At 37.0% G+C, this 13686-nt stretch overlaps 1 protein-coding gene across 1 annotated transcript in view; it reads left to right on the forward strand.

Annotated features, from left to right (window-relative positions):
* Positions 1 to 1866: 1866 nt before the first annotated feature.
* Positions 1867 to 13686, forward strand: part of LOC115418673 (BMP/retinoic acid-inducible neural-specific protein 3-like) — a 113870-nt gene continuing 102050 nt past the window's right edge. The window contains exon 1 of the mRNA XM_030133218.1: positions 1867 to 2516. The gene's annotated coding sequence lies outside the window, so the exon portion shown is untranslated. The remainder of the gene's footprint in view (positions 2517 to 13686) is intronic.

Consider the following 13686-nt stretch of genomic DNA (forward strand, 5'->3'; position numbering starts at 1 on the left):
TCTTTTTGGTGTCAGAACTGTGAGGTAAAAAGTCATCCAAGAATGCCACCCACATGTCTAACCATCTACAAGAATATGTCACAATAATATACTCATTACATGAAATAGACACTTTATTTGGTTAGGCTACTACCGACACAGATCTTACAGAGTATATGTAACATTGCAGCACATAATGTTTAACCCTTAAAGACCCAAACATCCACCCTCGACCAAAATCATCTACTGATCTAAAATGTTTAATCACTTCGAAACCTATCAAAACCTTGAAATAATTGGTGTAAAATGCAGTTGGTCATCATTTCATGGTCATCAGATATGACCCATTTGGATGTTAAGAGGCTCTGTTGTGAACGTGGAAACACCGTCATCTTCTACAACATTGATTCACCAGTAAAACCATGGAGTTGGATCAATGACAGTGGATGGAGACACTTGTTTTTACATTCTATTATTGATACCTTTGCTGAAAAAGTCCTGTTTTTCTTGAGTTTTTTGTTTTTGATACAATAACCCTCAACCTTAAACTGAGCTTTGATGAATATCCACATGATCAGTAAAAGAAAATACCTGATTTTCACTGAAAAAAAATGCAAAAATGTAGGGAATAATATTAGAATAAATTGTGTTAAGTCCCTTAAGAAAGGTTAAATAAAGAGAAATATTCATTTGGGAAGTGCCACAAAAATAGCTATGGGTCTTTATGGGTTAATATGATTATAAAAAAAGAGTCTGAATAGTACAAAATAAGCTGAAAAAGTTTTATTTTTTTCTCATGATTCATGCATGAAAAGGTGAAATTTCCAAAGATAAAATGTGGAATTTCAACTAATAAGCTGATGAAATGTGACAAATTCTCTAAACTGCAGATGATTCCAAATGACGCTTGTAATCTTATACTTACACATGGTTCTTACAAACACCCACACACAGTACACATACAATATCTCTGAGTGTATTTAATGTTTTAAATGATTCACAGAAAGGTCCCAAATAAAACACTGATGCCCTTTTTCTTTTTTTTTTTTTTTTTTTGGTAACACTGTCTTTTAGGCTAATTGTTCCTGCAGGACAACAGAATCCCATTAAATAACCAAGGAAAATGTCTTTTTTTTTTTAACTAGTTCGAGTCCTACACGCTCTGGCTCTAGTTTTGATCAATGCAATCTGAAATGAAATCAGGTAGCCGGGCATACACTTTAATAGCGCTGATCTGTGTAGCTGTAATGTGTGCTGTCATAGTCATTATGAAAATGCCAGCATCTATTCATTCACCCGGTGACTACTGTCTCTGCTGCATGGTGATTTTAGCACAGCTCCCTTTGCAGTGCCACTTAATGACTCGTGGTTCATGCATAGGCATGCTCCACAAGACATAACCAAAGAGGATTAGGTATTATGCTCAACACCTTAGCTCCTCCAACTAACGTGACAGCTCAGACAGATAAGGACTTAAATGTTTGGCGTCCTCCCTGGAGGCGCCTTTCGGAGTGGACCATGGCAGTTAAAGGAGATATTCAATTAATTCCATTGCCAATGTCTTTATAAATAACTGCGACATTAAAACACTATACGGGGGCATAAAGTTAATTGCAGGAGTGTAATCTCCCTCAGTGCGCACCAGTGCATCATTTAAAGTGAGGACTGTTGACAAACCTTTGTTATCATTCTCTCCACGTCTCCTACCTTAGTCTACCCTCCTTTGGCAGCTATTACAGAAGGCTACTTGTGTCTTCAACATGTGACTAAGTGAGAGAGGGGCACAGGGGAGAGCTGAGGCGCCCATGCCTGCTATATGCTGCTGGACGCCTACCTCCACTTTCCACTGGCTCCTCCGCTCCTGCGCTCCTGCACGCGGCGGTACGGAGTAGGCGGGTCAAGTAGGAGAAAAACGGCACTGGGCAGGAATTCATAACGGGATATTTAAGCATCTTCGTGGGGTTGATGATCACGTCCCAGCAGCGGCATTCCGGTGCATCTGCCTGACTCTGGAAACCGGCGGTTCCTGGATGAAACCAATGCGCAAACGCATTTTGTCCTAATCGACATCCCCTTTGCGCTCCCCAGCCTCTCCTCCTCCTCCTCCTCTTCTTCTTCTTCATCCTCTCTCTCCTGCTCCACTCGTCTCTCCTCTTGACTACATCTCCTGCTGGATGATTTCATTTTGTAAAGTCATTATCCCCACAAAGGTCAAAATCCTCTACTTCTAGGAACGGTGAATTCCTCTGGGATAAGCCGCCGTTCGCCTCTGGTGCACCTCGGCTGCTTTCTGAAAGTTTCTTAGCGGTGTAGAACCGTGAGACGGATTGGTCCGGAGCAGCCTTCTTTCGCCGATCACTTTCAGCTTCTTTCGGATCTCGGAGAGTGTGTTTTTGGAGTGGTGTTTTTCCTCCGCGGAGTTTGCTATTGAACCCTGACAAACTGTGAAATGAGTTTCTTCACGTTTTTCGGAAGCTGGGGTCCAGCAAGAGAATGGAACATACTGAGTTAAACTTTATCTCCTGTTTCAAACCGCGGTGAGTTCATGTCATGATGCATTTCTGTCCATTTCTCATTATAGGTGGGACATAGAAATTACAATGGTCTAACCTACCTGTGGATGTTTTGTGCTTATTCATGTGGAAAATGCTCACATCCCATCAGAGCGGTGTCTGACCTGGATAGAACCTTTACTGTTCTGTGTCAAATGCTTCTCAGAGGTTTGGCCACAATGCAAACAGAAAGTCAGACAAATTATAATACACATGCATGTGCACAAATACCATAACTGCATCACACTTGCGCATAGGAGCATGCACACACATCCACGCGCGCACAGTAACACACACACACGCACACACACACACACACACACACACACACACACACACACACACACACACACACACACACACACACACAGTGCTGGTGCTTTCAAAAAGGCTTTCAGAATATCGCATTTCATGCCTTGTCAGTATACACATAAGCACAATCAGACTCATCTACCCGCTCTTTCACCGCCGCTTTCATTCCACCTCCCCTTACCCACTCTGGCACCCTTTGTACACCTTTCCAACAAACATCTCTAATCTACATTCCTTAGGGTGTATTGGCATTCATGACTGTGGAGGATCAGGTCTAACACTGATGTATGCACAGATGGTTTGCATCAGTTAGGCAGAAGCACCAACTCCTTCTCAGCTGGGGGAAAAAAAAAAAAGAAGAAAAAAAAAGTCCCAGCGATTTGATAATTATACATTTCACCCTCAAGCGTCACCCTCAAAGAAGGCACATGAGTCAGGGCAGCCTTTTGGGATCATTGGTTGCAGCTCTGAAAATGAGCCAAATGCCCTGGAATAAAACACATAACATTTGCAAAAATGCAAATGTAATCACACTGACCCAAGGGCAGACCAAAGGTGTTATTTGCAGTATTTTAAATGTGACTTTATATTGAACCAGAATAGTGGCAGTAAGGTAGCTTTGTAGCAGAGCTTTATGATAGAAAAAAAAAAAAAAGAAAAAAAAACAGTGAATCACTGCTGTAATTCTCATTGCCACTTGCCAGTGTTGGGCAGAAGTGCCAAAGCCTCAGACTGTTTATAGGGCCACAACAGGGCCAGTGTTCAGCGGTGTCCTCATCTATCCTGGGAGACTGGTGAACCCGACCGTATCCAGGCCTGAAAGGCACACTGTCTCCTCTTATGAAAAAAGCGATTTCTCTCCTTGTATCGGTCACCTGCGGTACAAAAAGAGAAAACAAAAACTAAAGAGCTCATCACAATTTCAGATTTCACTTTGTGTCATGTGAAAATGCCTGGCGGGGTGTTGTCATTCATCTGATTTGATGGGAGTTTGTTTTTGTGTGAATTTGTATCTCTGGCAACCTGTTAATGACAAGATCGGCTGCATGTGATACACATATAGTACTTGAGGGAAGATAAATTGAGCTTGAAAAACACTTTGACTGTGACTGTTACACAGTGGCTGTGAAGGAGCAGGGAGCCATCTATAGGCCTCTAGACTAATGCCAACAGGAGGAATTACATGCCTGAGAGAGCTCCTTGTTCTTACATTTAGTGTTGGTTGCGTGATAGGACCGGATGAGGCATCAGTCGTAGGTGTGACAGCTGTGAAAAGAATAGGAGAGGAGGGAGGAAACGGAGTGAGACCTGCCGCCCTCCTCCCACAGTAAACACAACATAATGGATTCAATGGAGTTACAGTTTGAGGCAAAATTGAGATTAGTTGGTTAGTTTTTGCAAAAAAAAAAAAAAAGAGGGTGGATTCAAGTGTTGTGAAGCTACTTCAGTAACTAGTGTTGTTTACTCTGAAGTGCAAATGGATGGGAAGAGGTGAAATTATGTCTATTATTAAATGATTTGTAGTTATAAAGGAACACCAGCAAAAAAAAAAAAGAAAAAAAAAAAAATAGAAACTAAAGCGGTGAAAGTAGACTGAAGTAAAAAGACTGACTGTGCAGCTTTGGTGGTATTTTGGGGTCAAGTTTTACCGGGATCTGCTCAATATCCACAGCCCATTATTTTATGATAATGAGCAAACCGACAAGTTTGACTTCAATCTAAAGTGATAGCGCAGAGGAGAGAGAGTAGGAGAGTGAGAGGATGAGAAGAAAAGCAAAATAGAAGAAAATCAGAAAAGGGGGAAAAATGACTCATTGAGGGATTTGAGACCGACATTGGCATTAAAATAGAATATCTCAGATTAAGACTGACTGGGGCATTAAACCAAAATCTCTCTCTGAGCAACTGGTAATTGAATTTTGAGTCTGAACATATTCTGTAAAAGCACACACACCCACACACACTCTTAACAGATAGACCAGAGACCCTACTGCTGTATTATCCACACAAAAGTTAGAGCGAGTAATGCATTTCACATAATATTACAGTTAAGTTCACTCTAATATATGAAAAGAGTGTTTTTTTTTTTTCAAGCCTTTTTTAATACAGATTTGAGTCAGACTATTAACTAACAATAATTATGGGTAAAACCAGTTTCTATGGCAGAAATCACTTACCGAATAATAATTATAGTAATAATATGCAAATGGTTTTAATACTGTTATGCAGTTAATGCTGCCTTTAAATGCAAAGTGTAAGATCCTGTTTTGGACATGTAAAGAGCGCAAGATCTGTCATGAAAACTGCTGTGTGATTAATAAAACTTTGGTTAATTATTTATGTTTTGTTTTGAGGTTAAGGCAATTCCATTAGGACCCCCCCCCCCTCCTTTATATACCTTATTTATCAACCACACAATGCACCTTATGAACTTTTTTCATTAAATAAAATTATTAGACCACCCCTTGTTTTCTTCAATTTCTTGTTCATTTTAATGCCTGGTACAACTAAAGGTACATTTGTTTGGACAAATATAATGATAACAACAAAAATAGCTCATACGAGTTTAATTTCAGAGATGATTTTCCACGGTTTTCTTGATAATAACCAAAATCACTTCAGTTCTTACATCAATAGCTATGGCATTGTACTGACAAAAACAGTGCTTTTAGGCATTCCATGTTTTCTTTTCTGTTTGTTTTAGTCACATGATACACACAGGAGTTAGTACTTGATTGCATAACCATTGTTTTTGATGACTTTTGGTGGTCTAATAGTGTTTTTCCGCGACTGTATCAGGGCAGTGCAATACTGGCTGTCTGTTATTATTTTATAACTGTATGTAAAGTGAAAATTTCATATTTAGATACTTAATTTTTACATTCTGTCTTTTATTCTGAATTTTGTTTGAGTCTGATGGCGAATTAGTGCACTGAAATTTCCATTATTTATATACACTAGCTAGTATAAAGTCACAAAAAAAATTATTAGACCATCAAAAGTCATCAAAAACAATGGTTATACAATCAAATACTAACTTCTGTGTGTATCATGAGACCAAAACAGACAGAAAAGAAAACATGGAATGCCTAAAAGCACTGTTTTTGTCAGTACAATGCCATAGCTATTGATGTAAGAACTGAAGTGATTTTGGTTATTATCAAGAAAACCATGGAAAATGGATAGATATCAGCTCTGAAATTAAAGTCTTATGAGCTGTTTTTGTTGTTATCATTATATTTGTCCAAACAAATGTATCTTTAGTTGTACCATGCATTAAAATGAACAAGAAATTGAAGAAAACAAGGGTGGTCTAATAATTTTTGCCACAGCTGTTTGTTGTTTTTAATGAAAATAAAGTGGCTATTCTATTCTATTCTATTCTATTCTATTCTATTCTATTCTATTCTATTCTATTCTTACCCTAGTGTACAGGAATTTTCCATTAAAATGTTGCTGTGAATATACCACCAGCAAATACAGTACCCCCACTTAAAAGTTAGATGTACCAAACTTTTTCACATTATTGTCAAATAAAAGGTTCAGGCTCAAACTCAGGCTTGTATACAGTATCAATGTAAGAACAGGGTGTAAGAATGGAAAGAATGCTTAATTTTTTTTATGCTTTTATGTGCTGAAGAAGTCAGTTCAGTGAGCTTTGCCTTTAATTCAAGAGCCACCTTTGTTCCTGTTCGTACAAGGCCACCAACAGAAGAAGTCTTTGTACTGTGATTTATGGAAGCTTCTTTCTCTGCATGTTTGCAGCCACTCGGTGATATGCACCCAAATAAAAAAACAAGCAAGCGAGAAGTTTACAGTCTGGGTAGCAATTATTAAAGTACCTTCTGCCCTATTTGCTTTCAGATTAGGTTTTTTATGGTACTCTACTAGAAGATGTTTGTCGACAAAAAGAAAAAAAAAAGCACAATTTGAACATTTTCAACTTGTAAACCTTCACATACAGAGACCACCAACTGAGAGATTGATTGGATTCAAGTCAATAATTAATCTCCTATTGCTGCCATAAGGACAACACAGACACACACATTGTATGCAGTCTGAGAATGTCACACACACACACACACACACACACACACACACACACACAGTCTGAATTTATAATAATCGTGTCGATATTGACTCAGATTTTAGCTTTGTTTTGAATCGATTCGTCTGAACTGAAATGCAGGCAACTTTATTTATTTATTATTATCTCTGCGTGTTTATTTCAGTTTTTGATGTCCGTGTGTGACGATGTCGTGCTGATTGTTAATCGTCTCCCTTAATGAATCACCGCTGTATTGAAAAAGGAGGGTTGCTGTGTTTATTTTTTGCATCTCGCAACCAAATTAGCATTTTGCTTTCTGTGTAGATTGAGGGTTTCTTGGCCTGATCTGTTGCCATGCTGGCCCAGAAGCTGTGTGCTGTACAGTTTCTCCGCCTTAATAAGCTGCTGTCTCATTTTGAGTCAGTGTGAGTGTTAATTGGGATTTTTAAATAAGAAGGAATGTGTGGGACAGTTTTGCTTTCCACACAGGAAGATGTTATAACAAACTGCTGGAAAGTAATATCTGTGCTAATGGCAGGCTTGTTACAAAACAGCAGAGTATGTTAGTCCTCTTCAAATAAATGCATAAAAATCTATTGTCTTGATGAGTTTCACCCCATGTAAATAAGAAATGCAAATATGTTTTGTTGTGAGACTTGATTTAAACTCATTTACATACAAAGAACCTGTAAGAAAATTGCACCCAAAATGCTAAATACGCTGTAGTCTAAGTCAAACCTATTCACTGAACAAAAAAAATATTTAATTTGCATGAAATTCTAATTCATAGTGTCTGTTTTCTAAATGTGAGTGGAAGATGTGCTGAATGTAAAATGTCATGGGCGAAACAATTACCTTTTTAGAGGGTGATCTTTCATTCCGAAATTAGATCCACAAGTGTGCTGAACAACAAAAGCAATATAAGTATGTGTATAGAAAGATTTATGGGCAACTTTATTTCTGTGTCATAGAACCTCCTCAAACAGCTATTAGTTGATTTATAACCATTAAATGTCTTGATATGTGAATATGTTGTCAAACCAGCAGTTGGTGTGCCAACACCTCATTCACAATTTATTTATTTTTTATACCCCCCAGAAAGGGAGGCATGGGGTATTGTTTTTGGTTCGGTTTGTTTGCTTGTTTGTTAGTACTCTAACAGCACAACTATTGGATGAATTCATACCAAATTGGGTTTACAGATTGCCAGTGACCCAGGATAGATCTCATTACATTTTGGGAAAAGTAGGGCAAAGTTCAAATTTTTAATGAATTTTTAAAATCATGTTTTTCCCCATTTACTTATAATTGGCCAAATTTAAAATGTCTGTAGCAGCAAAACTACTAGTTGAATTCATACCAAATTTGGTTTATAGATCGCCAGTGACCCAGAGTAAATGTCATTACATTTTGCAAAAAGTAGCTCAAAGTTCAAATTTTTAATTAATTTTTTACATTTTTTTCTCCCATTTACTTATAATGGGTGAAATTTCAAATATCTATAAAAACATCAATTTTGTTTCAATTTACTTCAAACTTGGCACATATATAGAGACAATTGATATGCTGACATTAGCACATGCATAGACATGATGACATCAGCTGGATCGATGCCAAAAGAAGCTAAAATATGTGTGAGAGGCGGAGTTTTTTTTTTTTTGTTGCATATTAAAAATATAACCAGGTAATATTTTACTGTCCAACTCACTGAAACAAAAGCACTAGTGCACTTTATCAGAATACCCAATACAAATACATGTATAAGTATCTGTGTACTTAAACAACTACTGAATGATAATATCTATTATCTGTATTTTTGTTACAAAAACCCAGGTTTTGGTGTTCAATGGAGATGAACAACAGGACATTTCACTGATAATCAGCACTGACATGACTTAACTCAATAATGTCTGATAAGTTTGTCCACTGGAAAAGATCAAAAAAGGAAAATGGGTTCTGTGTGAAATGTTTCAGCTTCAAATGTAGTGAGAAACTACAATGAACTTGATGTAAATGTCAACAGTAATAGATTTCTAATAATGTCAAAGATAATTTCAAACAGTTTGTAGGGAGTCGGGAGGGTGAGGTGATAAATCCAACAATAACAACAATCTGGAGCAGATTTTTCCTTCCCTAAACCATTCTTTAAAAATCAACTAAATACCAGTCGGTCAATCAGTCGACCTCTTTTGTTCACTGTACATTTAGTATTCTATAGAACAGCAGGGCGACAATTAACTGCACTTCACGCAACTTTAGAAACATATATGAAATACTGCACATACTTTGTCCTTCCATACAGCAGCTGTACGGACCAATCATCCAGCTGGCTGAAATAAAAGGACTAGTGCACTTCTGATTAAAACACCCCATACGTAAACCCTGTGTATCTAAATGACAGCTGAGTGATTATCTCTATTAGTATTTTTATTACAAAAACTCAGGTTTGTTTTGATGTTCAATAGGGATGACCAACAAGGCAAGAGTTAGCTAAACAATGGCTGATTTATAACATTATACATAAATACTGTAAATAAAAGCTCATAAAAAAGATGATGCACTCAGTCTGAAGTGTTCCACTTCTAGATATACTGAAAAACTACATTGAGCTTGATGTAAATATCAGCAATAATAGACTTCTAGTAATGTTAAAGATAGTTCATTTCCAACAAGAGCAGGGAAGCTGAGGAGATATATCTGCAATAATGTTGGTTTAACCTATAAAGACCCAGAGCTCCTATTGTGGCACTTCCCAAATAAATATTTCTCTTTATTTAAGTGATTCATTATTATATCATCTTTTGTATTTTGTGTTTTTCAGTGAAAATCAGGTATTTTCCTAAATTTAATGCACAGATCATGTAGATGTTCATAAAAGCTCAGTTTTAGAGCTGCGCAATATATCATCTGAGCATCGTCATCACAATGTACGTGTGCGCAGTAGTCACATCGCAGGTCGTGCAATGTAGGAGGCAAATGAGCTCAACGTGTTCTCATCTATTTTCAACTTGGGTATCTAACTCACACTGTATACAGCAATCCACCAATCAGAGTCGTTCTTAATCAGTTTGTCAAAGCAGACCACGCCCCTGCACATGAAGTGAGTCGCTGGTAACATTAAAAATGAGCAACAAACAAGAGAAAATCTCCGAAAATGAAGACTTGGTGCCAAAAAGAAAAGCAACATCAGTTATCTGGAATTATTTCAGCTACAAGAAGGATGATACTGAAACACTTGTTCTGTGTCGCCACTACGAGAGGAAACACAACTAATTTGTTTGACCATTTACGTCGGCACCACACAGCTGTTATATCCTCTTAAGTAGTTTTTCATATGGCAATATATATCGCAGGGTTTCAAAAAATTGCAATGTCAGTTTTTTTCCAATATTGTGCAGCCCTACTCAGTTTGCAGTTGAGGGTTATTACAGTATATCAAAAACAGAGAAAACTGAAGAAAAAGTGACTTTTACATCAAAGATATCAATAACAGAATCTAAAAATAAAAATCTCCATCCACGGTCATTGATCCAACTCTATGGGTTTAAAACAAAATACCACTTTTTTCAGGTTGTTTTTTACTATTCAAAGTCTTTTTTTATCATTACATTAACCCATAAACACCCAGAGCTATATTTGTGGCACATCCCAAATTAATTTTTCTCTTGATTTAACACAATTTATTATAATATTATTCTCTATATTTTGCTTTTTTTTCCCAGTGAAAATCAGGTATTTTCCTACATTTCATTTACTGATCTTGTAGAATGTTCATCAAAGCTCAGTTTAAGGTTGAGGGTTATTGTATCTGAAAAAGAGAAAACTGAAGAAAAAGTGACTTTTACAGCAAAGATATCAATAACAGAATCTAAAAATAAAAATCTCCATCCACGGTCATTGATCCAACTCTATGGGTTTAAAACAAATTACCACTTTTTTCAGGTTGTTTTTTACTATTCAGAGTCCTTTTTTTTTATCATTACATTAACCCATAAAGACCCAGAGCTATATTTGTGGCACATCCCAAATTAATTTTTCTCTTGATTTAACACAATTTATTATAATATTATTCTCATTTTTTATATATATTTTATATATATATTTTGCTTTTTTTCCCAGTGAAAATCAGGTATTTTCCTATATTTAACCCGTTCATGCATGAATTATGAAAACCTTAATCATGATTTTTTTTTTCCTGAGTGTTTTCATCCCTCTTTAGGCATAGAAATAATAATTCTATTGATTTTTGTTAGCCTATTTTTATGGAGTTACAAAAATGTCCACTTAGCTGGACACCATGCATTTAGTTTTAGAACCAAAGAAACATGTATTTACTGATATACTGTGTGAAAACAATGAAATAAAAACATTTTTAATGCTGCTAATCTGATGTTTTCTCACATTTTAACATACCTCCATGGAGATAATATGCAAAAAACAAAACAAAAAACCTGTTAATTACAGTCTAATAACAATTAGCAGTTTTTTTACTCTCAGACATCTTACTGCAGATCAGGTTTATCTAGACCAGCAAAGTTACAGTAATGGTATGAATTGCAGTGTATGAGATGATGCATACGCGTCCACTCTGTTGGCTGATACGGAACTAAAACAACAAAATCCATGAATATACTAGAGAACAGTTTTGAACAGCTGTCCACTGGAGTGACCAGTGTGCATGAAAGGGTTAATTTACTGATCATGTAGATGTTCATCAAAGCTCAGTTTAAGGTTGAGGGTTATTGTATCAGAAACAGAGAAAACTGAAGAAAAAAAATGACTTTTTCAGCAAAGGTATCAGTTGGAGAACATATAAACAAGTGTGTTCATCCACTGTCATTGGTCCAACTCCATGGGTTTTACTGGTGAATCAATGTTGTAGAAGATGACAGTGTTTCCACGGTAACTATGAAGCCTCTGAACATCCAAACGGGGTATATCTGATGACCATGAAAAGATGACAAACTGTATTTTACACAAATTATTTCATCGTATTAATAGGTTTAGTGGTTCAGAAGTTCTTAAACTTTTATTTTATATCAGTACATGACTTTGGTTTCCAGCGGCTGTTTGGGTCTTTATGGTTTAAAGCAGATTTCTCCTTCTGCAAACCGTTCTTTGTAAACCCATTATGCTCTTAGTGGACCCTTTTTGTTCAGTATATATTCAGTCGAACACAGAACAGCAGGTCTACAATTAATTGTGCAACATAAACATATAGAATACTGTACATACTGTCATTTGTCCTTGATGCAGCTACTGTTTTCTGCCTTTATCTTCAACTTTCAATTGCATCTTTGCAGAACTGTACGTGTTTTTTGTTTTTTTTTTCCAAACTGTATATGCATGTCCACGGAGCGCCTACATAGTGACATTTTTAGTCTTTGATGTGTTCTCACCATGGGAGCTCATCCTTTGTATTTGTTCGGAAGACAGCCGGATGAGTGCAACTAGCAGTCATATTATAATTTCACAAAGGCTGCGTTTTACCCCTGGCGCTGGTATGAGAGGTATTGTTGACAGTTGTAGGATGGAAGATAACTGGGTTAATTAGGGCCAAAAACCTCATTAGTCAGCACGAAGGGGAAGATGTAAAGTTTATCAGTTCCTGTTTCCTTACTTTGAGGATGGTTTTGGGGTTGGCTCGCAGACAATTTGCACAGTGGATCCTGTTGAAGAAATTCTAATGTTTTAATCAAATCCCCCTCCCGCAAAGTTTTTACCTCCATTTTTTTCCCATAGTTTTCCTTCAAATGTATTCAAAGATATCACAACCAGGCCCGTTTCATTTGCACATTTGCATTGCCAACTGAAAGCATCTGCTCTGGTGATTCTTCCACGCATGAATTGTAGGAAAACGACACATACATCTGTACACACAGCTGAGGTAGGTGACCATTACAGCTCTGGCATCCTACAATAAACGGCCAGATGTTCAGGGGCCGAACGCTCTGTTTTTGTCCCCGTCTCCGATGAAAACGGCTGCTCAAATTCTCAAGAAAGATTAGGCTTGGGAGTTCCCACATCTCATCAAGCTCACTGTACCCTCTAAAAGACAGGGTGAGAGTCAAGATCCAACACTGCAGTCGGTAGCCAGGCTCATATCTCAGGAGGGAATGTGTGATTCTGGCAGTTACACAAAGTTCTACCAAGTGCTGCAGTGAAGGCTGAAAGACGCTGCGAAGATAGATCAATCTCCCCATCGCAACTCTAACAGATTGGTAAAAAAAAAAAAAAAAGAAGAAGAAGAAAAAGGCAAATAAATAAGCATGTTTCGGATGTTCTCTATAGCAATGTAAATAGGGATTTTAACTCAAAGTGGAAATTGGCAATTTAGTTAATTTGGCTCGAGAAGTCTGTGAATCAATCGCTTAATTTGAAAATTACTTCTGATAATGTCAAGAATATCTGCAATTACTGCTTCTATGAAATTATCACTGACTGAACGAATTTGCATGAGTTTTCCCCCAGTGGCACAGTGTTTCTACTGGAGTATCAAGGAGAAATTACTATGAAACCATGATTCTCAACTATTTGGGAAAAATTGGGGCAAAAAAAAAAAAAAAAAAAAAAAAAAAAAAAAGGTCCAAACAGCCTGAGGATATGCCAAGCCCACACTAAGTGTCATAACTTAATGTAATCACCAGTAGTGAGTGTAATGAAAAATGCCTTTGACTTACTGTTTTATGATTCCATTGACTTTTTAACATCATGCCTCAGGGAAGAACATTTTAAGATGAAAGTAAGTTATTCCAATATTTTCCCTTTTGCTTTATCTCCAGTCCACCAACTTTG

Source organism: Sphaeramia orbicularis, chromosome 4, assembly GCF_902148855.1.
Source record: "Sphaeramia orbicularis chromosome 4, fSphaOr1.1, whole genome shotgun sequence".
NCBI classification, from domain to species: domain Eukaryota; kingdom Metazoa; phylum Chordata; class Actinopteri; order Kurtiformes; family Apogonidae; genus Sphaeramia; species Sphaeramia orbicularis.